Source organism: Cupressus sempervirens, chromosome 4, assembly GCF_028749045.1.
Source record: "Cupressus sempervirens isolate cs-2001-9-10 chromosome 4, ASM2874904v1, whole genome shotgun sequence".
In the NCBI taxonomy this organism is placed as follows: Eukaryota; Viridiplantae; Streptophyta; class Pinopsida; order Cupressales; family Cupressaceae; genus Cupressus; species Cupressus sempervirens.
The window spans coordinates 906,248,868-906,269,679 of NC_143121.1; the positions used below are offsets into that span (position 1 = coordinate 906,248,868).

General features: G+C 36.2%; 1 protein-coding gene and 1 long non-coding RNA gene across 2 annotated transcripts in view; one reads left to right on the plus strand and one right to left on the minus strand.

Annotated features, from left to right (window-relative positions):
* The window catches only part of LOC149564318 (FAD-dependent oxidoreductase family protein), a 176,093-nt gene that overhangs the window by 16,104 nt on the left and 139,177 nt on the right, over window positions 1-20,812 (minus strand). The window lies entirely within an intron of this gene.
* LOC149564319 (uncharacterized) lies at window positions 2,887-3,265 on the plus strand. Its single transcript, XR_016363609.1, has 2 exons — window positions 2,887-3,034; window positions 3,120-3,265. It is a non-coding gene; the product is annotated as an uncharacterized LOC149564319 (long non-coding RNA).

Genomic DNA, 20,812 nt, shown 5'->3' on the forward strand with positions numbered 1-20,812 from the left:
ACAACAATGCAAGATCTGATACCAATTCACAATACTTGATTCATAAAATAACTATTTACATGCAATGTGCCCGACTGTAAGGCCTTCCAAGTTAGGGCCAAATGCAATAGCAATTACAATAACAGTTCTGCAAGATTCCCCAAGCTCCAACTCAAACACTAGCTAGTCCAAATCCACTCTCTCATAAAAACCTCCAAGGTAAATCTCAACTTGAGCTCGCAAGCCCACCAAGTAATCTCCTTGTTTCCCAAGCCTCAGCTACTAACCCTTCTCAAACTCACAACTCTGCCACATCCTCTTCTCCAAGCTGGATGAATAATGACTTAAGACTCCACAAAACCCCCTACTTATACCCAACTAAGCCAAAAGTCAGCCTAACCCATTACAAATTAAAATAAACCCTTACATTAAATATATGCATAAGCCACAAATCAGCTGCAACACTCGTTAAATAGTTATAGCCCAAATTAAATGCTAAAAGGTCAGCTCACTGACAACTCGGACAACACAGACACCAAGACATGACCAAGTGTCAAAAACCACCACCGAGCATTAGCAAATCTTCAAGCATAACCGAGCCAACTCGGGCAACACTACTGTCTAGTTCCCAGTGAAAACTGAGCCACAATATACGCCAAGTTCCCCAAGCATCGTCGAATGCCTTCATTAATTGAGTCACTCGGTTAACACAACAACCACAAACTACCCAGTAAAGACCGAGTACCACCTCTTCACTGACCGAGTCCTCTAACTCCAAAGCCAGAACACCCCAACATGCAGGATTGCTAGCCAACCAAGCATGCCCCTACATCATGCAAGGAGAAGAATAAGCCTAAAGCTTGCATATGTGGCGTCGTACATTATCAACAGTGGAAAATGTATATATGAAGTATATCTATTAAATAATACCCTTGACAGGCAAATTAAGGACCAAAAAGGTCAGAACCAATATTATGGGTGATATCTCATTCGTTCAACCATTTATGCATAGACTAAAATATCAACCAAGTTTATATCATGGCATCCAACATATATGACACCAACATGCTAAGTACCAAGGAAGGGCCCCTTGATTTGGCCAACGAATGTATCAATAAAGCGTTATATCCATAGTAACGAGAATCGCTTAAAAATCGTGTGAATCGGTGATTCATCGATCAGATTCACCCTAGGCGATTTTTTTTGAATCGGAAATCGCCATAGCCGATTTTTCCTGGGTGAATCGCATGAATCACTGATATCGGCGATTCATGCAAAAATCGCATGAATCGGCTCAAAAAATCGCCAAGAAATCGGCCGTGGCATGTAAAGTATGGAGTTGGAAATTTTAAAAAAATAACTTGTTTTTTTTACTTTCTTTTTGACCTATTCTCTTTGTTATAACCCTAAAGGGCCTTCTATTTGTTAAGCATGAGTAGAAGAGAGGAAAAGTGAGAGAGAAGAAGAAAAAAGAAAAGCCATAGGTTTCTAACCGGCAAGAAGGAAGAGCACCAAAGAGATCAGCAGGCCATTTGGGGAGCCTATCAATTGCATTGGGAGCATTAAGGAGCCAATATCAACACTCCTCAACTCATTTGCAAGAGGTAAGTGCTCATTTTTTTCTTGCATGTTTGTGTATTATGCATTTTTTGTTAAATTTCTATAGTTTTCAAGATTTTTAGTGTAAATCTTGAATGTTCTTTATTTTTACTAAGTTGCAAACTAGGGTTTGTTGTTTTGTAGTTTTTATTAGCTTCAAACTTTGATATTTAACATAAAAAAAATTATTGCAGCAGTCTTTGCTCTCATTTTTCGCAAATTCGCAATGGGTAAAAAAGATAAATGTTGGAAATATAACGAAGAGTTTGCTGGAAGAACCAAATATCAAACAAAATGTATGTTTTGTAAAGAAAAAATAACTTCCAAGGGTATTTATAGATTGAAATTCCACATGGTTGGTATACCTAGACACGATGTTATAGTTTGCACTCACCAAACTCTTGAGGCAAAACGCACTTGCTTAATGGCATTAGAAAAAATTGAAAAAGACAAAGCAAATAGGAAAATACAAGTTGAAGGGTTAAGGGGTATTGACTCCCATGTTCCCGCATCCACATCTGCATCTGCATCAACTTCTGCATCCATAGGTTGTGTTGGAGAGGGTTCTTCTAGGCCTCCTTTTTATCCTAGTTCTTCTGCTCATGCTAGTGCTAGTGCTAGTGCTAGTCGGTCACATACTGAGACAGAGTCTCACACCAACCTATTGTAGCCTAGAGTGTGGAAAAACAAAATGGATAGTTAATTTGTGCTCCGCACTACTCCTGGTTCCCAACCCACGCTTGAGGGCATGGGTTTGAACAAGGAGATTCATGATGCTGCCAGAAAGGAGATATGCAAATTTTGGTACTTTTGCAACATTGCATTTATTGCAGCCAAGTAATTAATTCTTTTTTCTTTGTTTTCTTTAAAGTTAAAATTAAAAGTAAAAGTAAAACTTTAATTATATCTACTTGTTTTATAATTTGAGTCTTTGACATCTAAATTTTTATTTCTGACAAGGCTCCTTATTGGCAGAATATGATAGATGCAGTTGCTATTTGTGGTCCGAGGTTTAAAGCCCCAACTGAAGCTGAGTTGAGCGGATACCTCTTGGATGAGATGGTAGAGGACATGAGGGTTGACCTCGAGGAGAACCGAAAGGAGTCGATTGCAAAGGGTTGCAAAATCATGACTGATGGTTGGACAGATAGGAGGAATAGAACACTTCTCAATTTCCTTGTATCCTGTGGAGGTGATTGATCATTCTACTTTCCCACATACATAATTGTAAATTTTGATTTGTTGAATTCTAATTTGTTGATGATCCATTTAATATTATAATTCCTTGTTTTGTTACTTGTAGGATATACCATGTTCATCAAATCCATTGATGCTTCCGCACATGTAAAAAATGCTACATACTTATGTGAGGCTATTGAGGAAGTCATAGCAGAGGTGGGGGAACAAAATGTGATCCAGGTGGTGACGGATAATGCAGCAAGTTATGTTGCTGCAGGTAAACTTTTAACTTTTCAAGTTTTGAAAATAAATTTATTTGAATTTTGAAATTTGAATTTCTAATTGACTTAAAATTGTTGTAGGTAAACTTTTGATGGAGAGGCACCCCACCATATTTTGGTCCCCTTGTGCGGCACAATGCATTGACCTCATGTTGGAGGAAATTGGCAAACTTGAGTTTGTCAAGTCGTGTGGAAAGGGCAAAAAACATATGCAAGTTCATTTATAATCATTCATTTGTCCTTAGCACAACAAAGAAGTACACAAGAGGCAAGGAGTTAGCTCGCCCAGGTATCACGAAGTTTGCCTCGAATTTCATCACCTTGCAGTCCTTGTTGACATCAAGCGATGGATTGAGGAGCATGTTTGTTGGGGAGGAGTGGATTTGCTCTTCCTATGCTACGACCACTGTAGGGTTAGATGTGGCGGATTGCATATTTGATGAGGATGGTTTTTGAAAACCCGCTAGAGAAATCCTTAAGGTAAATTTATTGCAATTTAACATTTAGTATTTTAATTTTACTTTAAGTTATATTATTTTATATTTAGGTTTTGACTCAAATTTTTCGTTTTACTTTATATGTAGGTCACTGAGCCCCTTGTAGCTTTGCTATGAACTGCTGATCGGGAGAAGCCCTCTATGGGCTATATTTATGAGGGCATGGATAGGGCCAAAGAGGCCATCAGAGCCCAATATGCAGGAGTGCAGGAGAGGTATGGCCCTATTTGGGACATCATCGATAGGAGATGGCAAAATCAGTTCCATCGACCTATCCATGCAACAGCTTACTATCTGAATTCGGCATTTCGTTTTCATCCTGAGTTCAAGGCGGATGCGGAGGTTCTCACTGGCTTATACACAGTGATTCAGAGGTTGAGTAGCGATGAAAATAGCGCTGCTGTGATTGTTGAGCTAGACCAGTTCAACAATAAAGAGGGGCCACTTTTCTTTGGCAGGATGGCCATAAATGCTCAGACAACACTACAGCCAAGTAAAAATTAAATAATAATAAATATATTCCATGTTCATGAATCTAGATTCTAAACTTAAAGTTGATTATATAATGCATTAATTTTAGAGTTCTAATTTGTAAATGAGACTAACTGTTTTTGTTTTTCCTTATTTCAAATAAATGGTGGCAAATGTTTGGGGCCACAACCCCAAACCTTCAAAAAATTGCCATCCATATTCTGAGTCAGCCGAGCAACGCTTCTGGATGTGAGCGCAGTTGGTCCATGTTCGAGCACATCCACTCAAAGAGGAGAAACAGGTTGACAGTGCAAAGGTTGAATGATCTTGTCTTCGTTCATTACAACCTTCATCTTAGGATCAGACATATTTTGGGCGCTGACTCCTCTCCGATCATTCTGGAGGAGATTGATCCAGAATCAGAGTGGATCACAAAGACCGTGGAACCAGTCTTCACTGAGGAAGACTGCGCATGGGTTGACTAGGTGGATGTAGAGGCTGAGGTTGTGGCCATGGCAGAGGAGGCAGCTAGAGCACGTTCAGGCATTGGTAGATGCACACGCGCACGCACAGACGCAGGCCCTAGCAACGTTGTTCGTGAGCCCATTGCCCGTGCAAGGGACATGGCTCGGTGATCCTCAAGGACCTACTTTAGACGCCTTTCTCATAGGCATACTGGATACTCAGAGGCTGAGGTTGAGGCTGCAACAGAGCTAGAGGATGATGAAGCTTGAGCTGGAGCCTTGTTTTTATATTTTGTTTACACTGTATACATATTGATAGTGATATTGAATCACTGATAAACATACATTTCAAACTTTCATGGATCTTCATCTTAGATTTATACATACATTTATGATTTGATGTCTTATAGATCTTCATGATTTCATCTTACATTCTATGATTTGAATCATTATGATCATTTGATTTTTATTTGCTTCAGCTAGCCTACAATTTACATTTTAGTACATAATGATAACATAGTTACGTATGTGATGGATTTTATGTTTCATGTTTATGTATGTTAAGTTTTAACTTCTCTTTGATGATGTTATAGTGTGTTTAAGTTATATTCAATAATGGTGCATGAAATAAGTCTTAAATTGTTAAAATCTCTATATTTAAAAAGTTTTTTCAAATTTGCCGATTCACCGGCGATTCACCCCCGATTCACAATTCGATTCGGCCGTGCTGATTCCGATACGATTCTGATTCTCGTTACTATGGTTATATCTACACGTTGGCAAGATGGGAACAAACAATATATGGCAATACATACCTTGCTTGAGTCATGTGACAAGTAATGGGGGTAATTAAAGAGGATTGCTCACTAAAAGTTAGGACAAAATCCACATCATCGTAGGGCAACCAAGTCATGACAGTCAAAGAAAAATCTAAATAGGAGGGACCAAAAGAGAGGCTACGTGGCTAAGTATATGATAATCATCTATAAAATATGACAGCAAATCTGTTACCCAACCAAAGACAGCTACATTCCAATGCTAGAAGCATACAAGGAAGCAAGTCCGTCTAGAACAAGATGGCAATTATAATATAATATGCAATCAAACACATTGACAACTATGATGATACACAATTAATCTACACAATATCGATACATTGGTAGTATGAATGAAGGAATCACCAGTGTGATATGATAACATAAAAAGAATATAGCAATAAAGAAATCCAGCAATCAAACTTGCACAGCTAAAATGGACAGTTCTATATGATGGTAGCTCACTATGTAGCGCTCCAAGAAAGGTTGTCAATATGTTTATGTACATAAAATCAAGGTGGCGGCCAACTTATAAACAAAGTTGCATTTCATTTTGAAGGACATAAAATTTGTTTATGAAAACAGAAAAATCATATCTAACTATATGTCTCTTATAAAGAGAGACATTCTTTTCAATATAAAAGAAGAATGATTAGCTTTGGAATAAAGGAAATTTATTAAATGGATAAGTCCATACCGAGTACAAGGAGGATAAATAGTATAATTTAAATAAAGTCATAAGATGAACAAATCAGCGATGATGAAGACAATAAAGGATGTTGACGTACAAATAAGTATTTATTATCCTTAAGTATTGTAGTCTCTTGTTTTTATTTCAATATGTAATATAAGAGCTATTTGCCTTATCTTTTACAAGGATGTTATTGCAAGAAAAGAAGATTGATATCAGATTCAAAGGGAGTCTAACACTTCATGAAAGGCAACATTGGATAAGGACATTAGAAGATTTGATATTCGGAGGGACTCTAAAAATCCATGTGTGACTGCATGATTTTAGTGGGCCTGCCCCCTATGTAAATCATGAGGAAGTGACGACTTCCAAATGATTATGACTTGTATCTATAGATGTTATTGAAAGGTGATGATTTCTCAATAAATTTAACCTTCTATTGTGATGGACATCTTACGATGTCTAAGCAGATCATGATAGATTATATCTTGCACGGTGGATTAAGCTCCATAAACGGACCATGAATGTTCATATGATAAGTATCATTGAGGATATGTGTGCACATACTTTATGAACATTTTTGAGTACTTGGTGAATTAAACTTGATATTTAGGAGGCCATTACTCAGACTAATTGGTGAATACTTGACATTTAGGAGGCCATTACTCATTACTCAGAGCACTTGGTGAATGTCACGTGACTTGACTTTTAGGAGGCCATTACTCTTGATATCATGAGACGATGTTTAAAATATTGGATATCTTCTTATCAAATATTTCCTTAAAACTTGTCATTCCTGATTTTATATTGAGGTAATCTTGTGTTTATCCTCCCTAACTAGGAGGGAGTGTTAATGTTTGGTATCTTCAACTGGATAAGCATATGAGACTAAACTATTGAAGAGAATTTAGTATAATAATGATTCATGAAAATTTTATATATATATATATATATATATATATATATATATATATATATATATATATATATATATATATATATATATAATTTAGATTGTCACTATATTAATTAGGTAATAATGAATAGACATGTCCCATGAAGGGACATGTCTCTCCATGTCTCATTCACAATATATATAAGAGAAAGATTGATGCCTTTGAAAAACACATACCGAATAGGCAATGCTATTACATTTGCAACAATCATAGAACTTTACAGTTTCTATTTATAGAAAGTGTTTCTTGATCTTTTCATATTTGCTGTTCACATTAGCCACAATTTTTCAAATTTTTCATATATTAGCCAAGGTCAAATATAGAGTCTATGTAATTATGTTGTCACGCATATTTGTCATGGTATGCACCAATTTTAATTTTCAAAGTTTTTTCAGTTTTGGGAACAAATGAGAAAACATATACCAAACTTCAAGCTTTAAAAAGGTCAAACGTTTATCAATTTTTTGGTAATTTTATGATTCCAAAGTCTCCAGTTTGTTCCCAGCTCCCTCTAGCATTTTGAATTTTTGAATTCTGATTCCCAAGTCAAAAGTTATTCGAGGTTGTCAATGTAATTAAATTTATATCAGATTTCTTTGAATGCAGATGACTTCTAAATCAGCCCTCAGTAATTTCTAAACCCTGTCTATGATATGCAGATTATGATCAGAATGTTTATTTGTCTTGATACTATTCAATAGGTATGAGAAATTGATCCAACATTTATAAATACTGAATTCTGAAGATGACCACACAGGTCTTGATGTAGAAGAGCATTTGTTGATTTCTATAACCTTTTGATCGACTGGGTATTGGTGTAAATATAAAATGAGGAGGGGCAAATGTTGGTTGGACGTGTCTCCTCAAAGAGAAGACATGTCCAACCAATAGATGCCTTTTCATTTAGCAACGATCTGCACAGATTACCAATCGTTGTTTGTGTTTAGCTATTTTAACAAACCTCTAAACAAGTCGCCAATCTTGCAAGGACATTTTCAGACTTAAGTCTGTGCATAGTTGACCATAATCATGATTCAATGATATTCAGTTTGACATGAAAACAACAGACAATCTGTGCAATGACCCTGCTCAAATCTGATCCCAAAATGCTGATAAAAGTTTAAGAAAACACTTTGCATACAAGGGTCATATGACTGATATAAAATTTCAGTTTGCTTTTATGGCTCTTTCCTTCACTTAGCATCAATAAGAATGCTTGCAAGAAGACTCTAAATTGACTAAACAATGACCTAACATGAATGTGCAACTTATTTTGACAATATTCAATGCATATATGTGATTGAAACTACTTGCAATATGCAACTACAGCAACTAGTAATTTTGACAAACACTTGGCATGCAACCTATGATGGCATTAATGCACTTATAGCCAAGTGGCATTAATACAAACACTTGGTATGCAGAATTATAACATTATTTATGTCAAAAAGAGAACTTACAGCCAATTGACATTTTGTCAAACAATTGGCATGCAAACTAATAAGTTGATCATGAATGATAATTACATATTCAATTACACTATATCAGACCAGCAAATTATGTCTCCTTTATTGCACATAAAATGTTAACTACAATGCTAGTATGAAATGGCCAAGACTCTTGGCTTACATCCGCAAGAATAATGCTTAAATCTATTACAACTTTCACCTACAGCCTTACCTTCTAATATGCATCTAAATGATAAAAACAATGCATGTAATATCCAAAAGAATCTGATTGTAGATGGCTATAATAATTTTCTCCAATGTTGCCTTTCTGCTTTGCTTTTTTTGATCTACTTTTTCACTTGCCTTTTTCAAATTTGCTTTTTCGCTTTGCTTTTTCGAACTACTTTTTTGGATCTGCTTTTTCGGATCTGCTTTAAGAAACTCAAACCCTCAAGTAGTCTGAGTATACAAATTAAGCTCAACTTGAAATGGCTAAATACCACTTCCAAAGTGCAACCCTTCAGAAGGTCTTTCACTTCCTTAGTTATGCAACCTCTTGAGAGATATCGTTCTCAAGGGATTATGCTGAATATTTGCAGACCTAAATGGTGCCACAAATGCTCATAGAGACAAGGTAGTAGAATCATCAAATCAAGTGTGTTCAAATGAGAGGCCAAGCCCTCTATTTATTCACTTTTCTAAGAAGTTACTAAGAATTTTTAGAAACATCTATTATAAAATCCCATTACAATGCACTTTTATAATTAAATAATTTTATAAAATAAAAAGTGCAACTCAACTTAGAATTATAACATGTAGGCCCAATATAAGAAGAAATGATAAAATATAAATAATATCTCCAAAAGCATAATAAACCATCCAATCCCCAAATAAACGCCAGAATGATTCTCTCATCACAACCAACCGTCTACGAGAGTTCGTGATAGACTGATCCGGCACGCAAAATGATGTCAGCCAAAACGGGGACATTACAGTTCGCCCTTCCTGAAATTGCTTGACCCCAAGCAATGGCCGAACAACAAACCAATCAATCCACCTGGATCCCAAATGTAGTCATGAACCATACTACTGTCAGTCAGCGTAGGCTCCAACGACAACCTCTGAAATATAACCAAGAGGAATCCATGAATGGATCGTGAACCACTGCGCAACTGAACTCCAAATCCACTATTGCCATAGTCAAAAACTCAGGAGACACAAACTCTCAAAACATCAAAACCCAAGTAGAGTGAGCAACCCAAACTGCCAACACAACCCACCGTGTTATGCGGAATGCACACTCCAACTCTGCTACAATGGTGACCACTCCCGCAAGAAATTGCACCAAATACAGAGAATCCACACATTGTACACCTACTGCAATCAGCACAACTCTACAAATCACCGGCCACTATCTCATAACCATAACTCCCATGCATTGCTGATGGCAAATAGTCATCACATGATAGATAGCAAGCACTAGAACCCAAACCAAATCTGATGGCCATCAAGTCCTCAACACCTAGATCCAATGCAAACTAATGAACATACCCTGCAGTGTAATGCTGATTAAAAGAACCAGCCTCAGTCGACAGCTTGCCATACACAGGTGATCCAACCCACTGCAACTGATCATTAACCAAACCGAAACTAACTACTACTTCCGAAGATATTGCCAAGGGAGTAGTGTCACTAGCAGGAACCATGCCAACTGTCGGCTCACCAACATCACTAGTCTCCTTGCCATCCGTAGTAGAGACCACCACCAAGTCAAACATACCACCATGCTCAGTTGCAACACCCAACTCAACTGATCCTACCTCCAGTGGAAACGAACCAAACATGCCAATACTGGTATCGAGGACAGATATATCCTCATCTCCACTGCCTCTATCAACCTTGACCATGGACATCCTCGGATCACTAGACACCGCGGTCTGTGATTGTATAGAATCTGATAAAGACTGAAGTCGCTCTAACTCCATGGTCACCTCAGCCAAATGAAAATGTGACTCCTCGAAAGCCAACTGTGTACTCTCAAGGAACTCAAAAGTCACCTCGAGCTGCTGAGTAAGCTCACTCACCTCATCTTCCTTGACCAATAATGTGTCACATGTTGTACTGCCCCACTTCATAAGATAATCTCTGTCGACTACCAACTGCATATAATTCTGTCTCAGAATCTAGATAGCCTCCCATAAAGAGTGGATCTCTATCAAGGAAAGATAATTGCCCCCCGCTCATCACTAGTAGGAGAACCCCATCCATAAACTACTAACAACTGACGAGTAGCATCAAAATGCTCACAAACGATAGCAATGTCTTGCTCACTAACTCTCAATTGACTAGACACATGATTGTGTTGGCTGGTCAAACTCCTATACTCTACCCTCGGTACACTGTCCAAAGGATTAACCTCAGAATAGCTATCGTCTGTAATACTGCCATCCAAATTTTGTAGTCCAACTGCTGAACTCATATCATCAAACGGAGTGACTGAAGCATCAACATAAACCTCTGTATCAAAGGAACCTACTGAAGAGACTAAGTCCTCGACACTATCCACAACATCCCCTTGGGTGTCATCTGTAATAATCAAATCTTGGGACTCTTCTGTAAACTCTATCATATCTGAGAGATCATCAACCCATTCCAACAAGAATGGTCGTCTAGATACATGAACAATGCCCAACACAAGTGTATAAAAACTAATTCCAACATCAAACAAGCTGCTAGCATGGATGAGAACTACACTTGGTAAACTACTAATCAAATCCATGATGGTGCAACAGATAGTATCACCAAAAAATGATAGACATCTCCGATCAAAACATTCCCAAGTACTAAGATAAGGATCCCAACAACTAATCCATGAACGAAAATCAACTGGCAACTCAACTAAACTCCTTACCTGAGTAATGTGAATAATACCAATTGACTTCACGCACCTGTCTACTATACCCACTACAATCTCTGAATCCGGAGTGTGAATGCTAGACATACTCATATCATCATCAACATGTGACTCGACTGTAAAAGAAAACTGAGTCCCTGCCATATTCGCTAACTCCTTAATTGAACTCACCTCGAGACAAAGCTCGTCCAAATGTCTCTCAAAATTCTGGAGAGCCAACTGAGTATACATCAAGGAATTTCGAGTATCCTCCAGCTCATGAGAAAATCGGTCGACCTCTTATTCCTTCTTCAATGCATCTGAATAGATCCCCACAAGATTAAGGAGATGATCGCGATCTGAAAGTAGGTGTATGTAACTTACTTTCATTGCTTCCATGCCTTACTTGATCTGTTGTAAGTCGTCACAAGAAGAACCTGTTGTGACTCCTTTCTGTCTCTCCTGCAGTTGAATCATCCAAATGTGATTCTCGATCAATCCATGCATCCTGTCATGATGAGATAAAGCCGCGACAATATCCTTTTTCTTCATCTTCAGCTGGCTTGCCAAAACACGTGAAGAACTACTAGCCTCTATCTCATGCGAAGAAGCATCCAACTATGCCTGATACTCATTTTCTGCAAAGTCCTGAATGCTCACTTTTTGATCAACTCTACTATTCTCAAACATGACAGTATCCTCAACTGCTGTAACTTCATCCAGCCCAATTGTACTAGAATCACTATCTATGTCAATCACTTAGTCCAGTGTGCCTGTGATATCACCTTCTGATGCAACTGGCTCAACCTGCACAACATCTGTAACCACTTCTTCCTGTGAAGATGATGCAGATAAACCATTACCTGAAGATGTGCTAATGTCTCCCTATATCGAATCAACATGTCTGTTAAAATGCTCATACAAGTTTCTACCTGTCATAGGAAAAAGTACTTTGATCCATAGGCCTATCAATCAAGCTCTTTAACCACGTACATGCCATAGGTGACACATTCCTCTTTTTTGTCCAAACCCAACATAAATCTTCTGCCACAAGTTTAGAAATTCCATCCTCCTCCTCAAACAAGATTGTGAACATGATGGAGTGCATCGATGCTAATATGCTGTTGGGATAAAACTCATCCATAATATTCCAAAATGTGTTAAACACCCTCCAAATGTCACCAATACAACCTATTGCCAGCATAATGTTTTCAAATCTACAACTTGCAAATACTTCAAGTAATCTTGCCCTTTTTGTGAAATAAGGGTCCCGGATGTTGTCCAAATTTTCGAAGCTTTTTACCATGGCATGAAGTATCTCTCATAATCTGATCGTGATAACAATTAAGGCCAGCTATTATCCTCATGATTTCACTAATGCAAGAGAGAGTTGCAAGTCTTATCACCTCATCATGATGTCTCAATAAGCGAGGCTTAACCAACGAACCAAATGCTGGAGATAAAGCTGTTTGCATAGCATCGAGTTTTGACTGATCAATCTTGCCTAAATAATTTTCCAACTCCTCCAAAGTGTTTAGAAGGTCCTCTATTCGCTGAAATGGGCAATCTAATTTCTTCTTTGCATTGTGCATTCTTTCTTCCAAATCCCTGTCTCCTGTTAACGCCATACTGATAATTGAATTCATTCTGAAATAACCCAGTCAAGCTGGCAGAAAATTGCTCAAATCTGATCCCAAAATGCTGATAAAAGTTCAAGAAAACACTTTGCATACAAGGGTTATATGACTGATATAAAATTTCAATTTGCTTTTATGGCTCTTTCCTTCACTTAGCATCAATAAGAATGCTTGCAAGAAGACTCTAAATTGACTAAACAATGATCTAACATGAATGTGCAACTTATTTTGACAATATTCAATGCATATGTGTGATTGAAACTACTTGCAATATGCAGCTACAGCAACTAGTAATTTTGACAAACACTTGGGATGCAACCTGTGATAGTGTTAATGCACTTACAGCCAAGTGGCATTAATACAAACACTTGGTATGCAAAATTATAACATTATTTATGCCAAAAAGAGAACTTACAGCCAATTGACATTTTGTCAAACAATTGGCATGCAAACTAATAAGCTGATCATGAATGATAAGTACATATTCAATTACGCTATATCAGACCAACAAATTATGTCTCCTTTATTGCACATAAAATGTTAACTACAATGCTAGTATGAAATGGCCAAGACTCTTGGCTTACATCTACAAGAATAATGCTTAAATCTGTTACAACTTTCACCTACAGCCTTACCTTCTAATATGCATCTAAATGATAAAAACAATGCATGTAATATCCAAAGGAACCTAATTGTAGATGGCTATAATAATTTTCTCCAATACTGCCTTTCTACTTTGCTTTTTTTGATCTGCTTTTTCACTTGCTTTTTTCGGATCTGCTTTTCTGCTTTGTTTTTCCAACTACTTTTTCGGATCTTCTTTTTCGGACCTACTTTTTCGGATCTACATTTTTGGACTGCCTTTTCGGATCTGCTTCCAAAAACTCAAACCCTCAAGTAGTCTAAGTATACAAATTAAGCTCAACTTGAAATAGCTGAATAGCACTTCCAAAGTGCAACCCTTCAGAAGGTCTTTCACTTCCTTAGTTATGCAATCTCTTGAGAGGTATCGTTCTCAAAGGATTATATTGAATATTTGCAGACCTAGATGGTGCCACAAATGCTCATAGAGACAAGGCAGTAGAATCATCAAATCAAGTGTGTTCAAATGAGAGGCCAAACCCTCTATTTATTCACTTTTCTAAGAAGTTACTAAGAACTTCTAGAAGCATCCTTCTCTAAGAAGTTACTAAGAACTTCTAGAAACATCCATTATAAAATCCCATTATAATGCACTTTTATAATTAAATAACTTTATAAAATAAAAAGTGCAACTCAACTTAGAATTATAACATGTAGGCCCAATATAAGAAGTAATGATAAAATATAAATAATATCTCTAAGAGAATAATAAACCATCCAATCTCCAAATAAATGCCAAAATGATTCTCTCATCACAACCACTTGTCTACAAGAGTCCGTGATACACTGATCCGGCACGCAAAACGATGTCAGCCAAAATGGGGACATTACAATCTGCTATAGCAGATTGCATATATACTTGAAACAGATATAGAGGATGCACATATACTGATCTACAACATATTTGTGTATATGTATTAAAAGAATTTGGGTATGTGTATGAATGTTATTTGCAGATCCAATTTTATCATCCCATTTATCTAAACGCATCTGTTCATCAACACTCCCTCTTAGCTAGGGAAAATAAAGAGTCGAAACAAGTACATATACGTCATAATAGGCTCATCTATTCAGAAAGAGATATCACCTAACTCGTGATATCAAAAGATCTAAATAACATCAAGTCACATGACATTATTATATCCAAGTTACTGTATGTGCCCTAACAACAAGTCTCATGATGTCTACCATAACAAGTTATGGCATATCCACGGATATTATGTCACATAACATCCATCATGATTGCCTCATTAAAGAACATAATGATCTACAACATACATGACGTCTCATGATATCAATCAAAATTTTCAAGAGATATTAACTATCATGAAATGTCTATGAATATCAAGTCACATGATATTCATCATGATAGTGAACATTGTAAATTCGTCACCTTACAATGTTGGATACAAGTGTATATTGTTTCAAAGATCGTCACCTTTAAATAATTTACACAAGGGGGGCCCTTAAAGTCATAGTCACAACTATGACAAAAGAGTTTACACATTAAACACCTCATATATATATATATATGTACAAAAAAAAACAATTTTGAGACTTAGTCTCAATAATTCAACTCTGGAGAGAGGCTTGGTGAGAATGTTTGTTGTTTGGTCGCTTGTACTAATATACTCCACTTGGATCACATTCCTTTCTACCATATTTGTCCATAGTGGTAAGGATCTCTATTTTCTTAGATCGATCATGGAACACTAGATTCTCTAAGAGCTTAATACAACTTTGATTGTCACAGTGGATAGTAGGTTTTAAGGGCTCATCAAAAAGTCCCACAATCAACTTTCGAAGTCATACTACTTCTCTAGCTCCCATAGAGGCTACAATGTATTTGGCTTTTGTTGAACTTTGTGCTACTAAAGACTATTTCCTACTTATCCAAGAAATCATGGCTGATCCCAAACTGAAACAACATCTTGATGTGTTTTTCCAATCAGTTACACTTCCAACCCAATCTAAATCAAAATATCCATGTAGATCTAGGTCAACTTTACCATTTTTGAGACTATATCCAATGGAACCTTGGAGATACCTAAATAAATGTTTTGTAGCAGCCAGATGTATCTCTCGTGGTTCACACATAAACTGGTTCAAAGCATTTACTACATAACAAATATCTGGTTGAGTATTAACCAAGTAGATTAGTGATCCAATTATCTGTCTATAAAGAGTAGGATATGCAAATCTAGATTTTGTCTCTACCTCTTTTAGCTTATGTAAGTTGCTTTCCATAGGTGTAGAGATCAGTCTGCAATTTAAGATACCAAATTTCTTCAAGATGTCAATAATGTATTTTCCTTGATTTAGAAGAATACCATTAGATTTTTGCCAAACTTTCAAACCAAAGAAGTAGTGTAAAATGACTAAGTCCTTCATGTCAAATTCTAGGCCCAAGTCCTTACATTGGACAATAAGGAGATCTTCTGTTGTGATTAGCAGGTCATCAACATATAAGATTAGTATTAACATATCACCTTTAATAATTTTAAAATAGAGATTTGGGTCTACATCAATCTTTGTAAACCATAGTCCCATAAGATAGTTGTCAATTCTTTCATACCAGGCTCGAGGAGCCTATCTGAGTCCATATAGGGCTTTCTTCAATTTGAATACATGTGATGTTGCATTGTGAATCACAATACCTTTAGGCTGTTATAAATGGACTTCTTCGATAATCCCATTCAAGAATGCAGTTTTCACACCCATCTAGTGAATCTTCCAATCTTTAGTTGTTGCAATAGCTATGACTGCTCTAACAGAAGTATGTCAGACAATAGGTGCAAATGTCTCCTCATAATCAACACCTTCCTTTTGAGAAAACCTTATGGAAACAAAGCGTGCTTTTTGTTTCTCTATACTACCATCTGCAACATGTTTGATTTTGAAGAGCCATTTAGAAGAGACAACATATTTCTCTTTAGGTCTAGGTACTATGTCACATACATCATATTTCAAAATGGATTGATACTCTTCTATCATGGTATCCTTCCATACTTGATGTTTGAGGGCTTTAGTTACACTAGTCGGTTCTGAATTAATGATTTCATTCATTAGGGCAACGCAACTTGAGAATTCATTAGCACTCTTGCTTTCTCTAAACGTTCCTTTGGGTGTTGCAAAGTTCTTAGCTTCCTCAATCATTTTTCTAGCCCAAAGCAGTCTTTTCTTGTTATTATTTTGATTTGCCTCTTGATACTCCCTCTGATTCTGAGGAGTAGTTGGGTTTTTATTTGAGGTTTCTTCTTGATACTCCCTCGGAAACTCAAGAGTAGGGTCCTCCATATCTTTAGGTGAATCCTAAATTTCTAACTCATTAGCTCTTTGCCTCTTTGAAGACAATGTCTTCTTCAAAGATCACATCTCTACTCAGTTCCATTTGTCTTTGTCCAAGTATGTATATCCTGTACTCATTTGATGGTTCACTATAGCCTACAAAAATCATTTTCTTCCAGGAGACTAATTTTGACCTCCTCTTTAGGCACATGGATATAAACAAGACAAACAAATATCCTTAGGTGGCTTATGCCAAGTTTTATACCAGTAAAAGCCTCTTCGGGAGTTTTATTATCAAGATGTGCATGGGGATATCTTGTTTTGGATGTAAACAACTGTTCTTGATGCTTCTGCTCAAAATGAGGTATCTATGTTTTGGTTATAGATCATCGATTTTACAGCCTCTACAATAGTTATATTTTTCCTCTCAACTACCCCATTTTGTTGAGGATTACAAGGTACAAAAAAAATCCCTCTTTAAAGATTCCTGAGGTGTATTCTTTTCCATTGTCTATTCTCAGTGTTTTAATTATCTTTCCAAAAGAATTTTTCGTTAGGGATTTAAACTCTTTGGACCTTTTAAGTATATCTTTTGACTCTTTACACTTAAGGAAATAGATCCAAGTATTTCTAGAAAAGTCATCCACAAAAATTACATAATATAGGAAACCTCCCACGGAAGGGGTAGACATGGGTCCACATAAGTCAAAGTGGACTAATTCCAATATATTTTTGGCTCTGCTCAAACTATTTTCAAAAGTTATCTTAATGTTTTTCCCTAAGGTACAAACTTTGTTGTCCCACTATGAGTTTTATTTAGTTTGGGCAGTCTCGTTTCCAATTTTTCCATGTGTAATGTCCCTGTTTTTGGCTAGTCTGTGCAGTTGATGGAATTAGCTCCTCACAGCAACGCTTGTGAGTTGACAGGGTGTTTTGGTGGTCCCAATTGTGGACTTACTATTTTTAGTAAATCTATTTTTGGCAGTGCAATGGGTGGCTTTGGCAGTTGGTTGTCACTTGCAGTGGATGTGGTTATTAATTGCATGAACTCTTATTTATTTATTCATTATTAAAGTCACATTATTCTAATAATAATATTTTATTATAATAATGTCATTAAGAGATATTACTAAATGAGTTGTGTTGGAAAGTTTCTACACTTGAGATTTGTTACATCCCAAATTTTGATATTCTTTTAAATAATCTTATAGCTGTTGCAATGGTTAGTTAGAACTCTCGGATGTCATGATCTTGTGAAATGGAAATTATCGTTGACCATTTTTTATTCATATGAAAATGACTTGTTAATTGTTCATTGTTATTTCAATTGAAAATGAAAGTTTATATTTTAAGATAAATGTTAGTGGTGGTTAGCCATTGTGACAATTATCACTTTACTTTTCTTTTTTTATATTTTGACTTAAAATGGAGGGGAACATGTTATTGTTGTGGAAATATGCACTTTTGGATTCAGGAGCAAACGAAGGGGGGAAAGCATTGCTAAACGGGATTTAAGGAATGGGGCACCAATTTAGTCCATCGTCAAACCATCAGGTATGAGTTCTAACTATCTTGATGAAGGATTTAATAGCTAAGCAACAAAGTATACCTTAGACAGTCATGAGCTACTCGGTCAGTTCTTAAAACAAGAGAAAACATTAAACATTTAATATCATTAGAGGAACTATTACCTTTCTTTTATTTTTGAGATTGTGGAAGTGATCAAAAATTGTAACTTTATATATATTAATATATAATGTCACCATGATATTCTGTTAATATCTATAATTTGCACTTACATGTATATATACATATATGTGTGCGTACGTAAATAGAATGTAATGATAAAAAGGAATTATACGTGCTCTCAAAATTACACATGTATATATGTGTGTGTGTGTGTGTACAATTATAGGTAGAAATCCAATAGCACAATGACAATATATATTTAATATATTTGATATATAAATCATGAGAAAGTATAATCTTTATGTCTTAATTTTGGTTCCATGTCAATGAGCGCTTTCACCTTCATATCGACATTATTTTCTTTCAAAATTTGAAAGACATGAGAAGTTTCTTGTAACCAATATTTGGCTTTAATCAAGATTCCTTCTTATAACTAATGAAGCCATAGGAGACATTACCTACTCTCCACGCGGCTAGAGTCAGGCATTCAGAAATCATTTCTCTTCCTCATGTGATTGCTTTGAGCCGAAGCTCTTTCTCTTTGCATTACATTTTTTTTTTCTGAGGCCAGCAGTTCTTGGAGGACCATATTACAATACCTCAATTGTAGTATAGGCCACACTTTGACAATATTTTTGTGTTGGAGCCGTGTTGCCAAACCACAACATAAAATCCTAGAGATCAGGAGTGCTAGCTGACAGAGGAAAAGTTGATGGCGGAATTCCTCAACCTCATTTGCTGCTTAATCGACACTCTAATACCGAAATGCTTGGATGGCAGGACTATGGTGCCCCAAGCCTAAACCTAAGGTAGGGAGGGTCTTTCTCATAAGAGATTGTGTGGGGATATGTTAAGGTCCATGGTTGGGAGGTTAAGCCTATGTCAATGCTTCTCCTCTTCACCAGATGTCGAGGCTTGCACAACACATCAACAATTATCACATCTATGAAATTTTAAGCTTTTACTTTTTCATATTTTTTATGTTGCCTTGAAGTGCATAATTGTAAATATAGTTAAATTATCAGTTTCTTTCAAAATGTACTTGTAGAAGTTGGTTATGGAAGTTATATTAGTTATCTTTCATATGAAATGGATATAGTCGTTGCTTAAATTATGATTATTTATCTTTATATAATGAATTTAGTTGATAGCTCCTTTCTATATGATGTAATGGTTTTTAAGTACTTTATGTCATTTCATTGTGATATTTAGTTATAATCTTAAAATATGTTCTCTATTTTTCAGCTTAGTAAAAATGGTATGTTACAAGTACTTTTGGGAAACTCTGCAGTTTCTGGAGTTGAGTTCTGTTGGGAAAATTGTTATCTCTAAAAGTTGCACCCTAACTAAATCCTAAAACTTAGTCACTCCAAGAAATATGGAAACACTCCTAGGTAGTGGGTATACTAGAAATAGGAGTGAATCTTCGGGTTCTAGGCTGGCTCTTATTGGATAATCACCTATTTGCTCTCATAACTTAAAACGAACTAAACTTGATAGGAACAAGGAGAAAGATGCAGAAATAAACCTAAAACTGAAACTAGCTAAAAGGTGATACACCAAAAACTTATGAGTATTGAATATATGACTGGTATCAAAACAATGAAACTCCCCTTGTTGATCACAACACGTAAATCCTATACTGGCTTGCATTAATACTTCATAATAAGATCCTGATAATGAGAGTTAAGGAAAACATGAAAACGTTCACATAACAGTCCCAAAACAGAAGAACACAAATTATGACTTGCAAACAAAAGTACAAACCGCAACTAGGTGACAACTGAGACAGAACGATAAGGAATCCTAAAACTCACATAACATTATATCAATCAGATATTACTCACACATAGTAACAAAAAGGATTAAGGATGGATATCCAAAATCAGAAAAACTATCACTAAATGACTTAGTACATATATCAAGTATCTCAAAACTGAATCACAAAAGATGCAGAAAATACCAAGGACACGAATATGTCACGAAAATCTCCTCTGCATAATCAGAACTCTGAACTTCTTCCAAAAAACCTCCTACAAAATGAGCCCAAAGGCATTTTACAGCAACTTGCATCATAAATGCAAAACACCTGCTCCTTGGGCGAGCTCAATCAAAAAGGCACTTTTTGAGCCCATAAAAAGACTTCAAAAAAGTGTACAAATGGCCCAAAAGTCATGGCCTGATAATATCATCATAAATGCCCTTCATAAATGCAATCTTATCCCCAAAAAGAACTCCAAAAGTCTCTAAAATGCAATAACTCTCCTCAGCCTGAAAAGAATC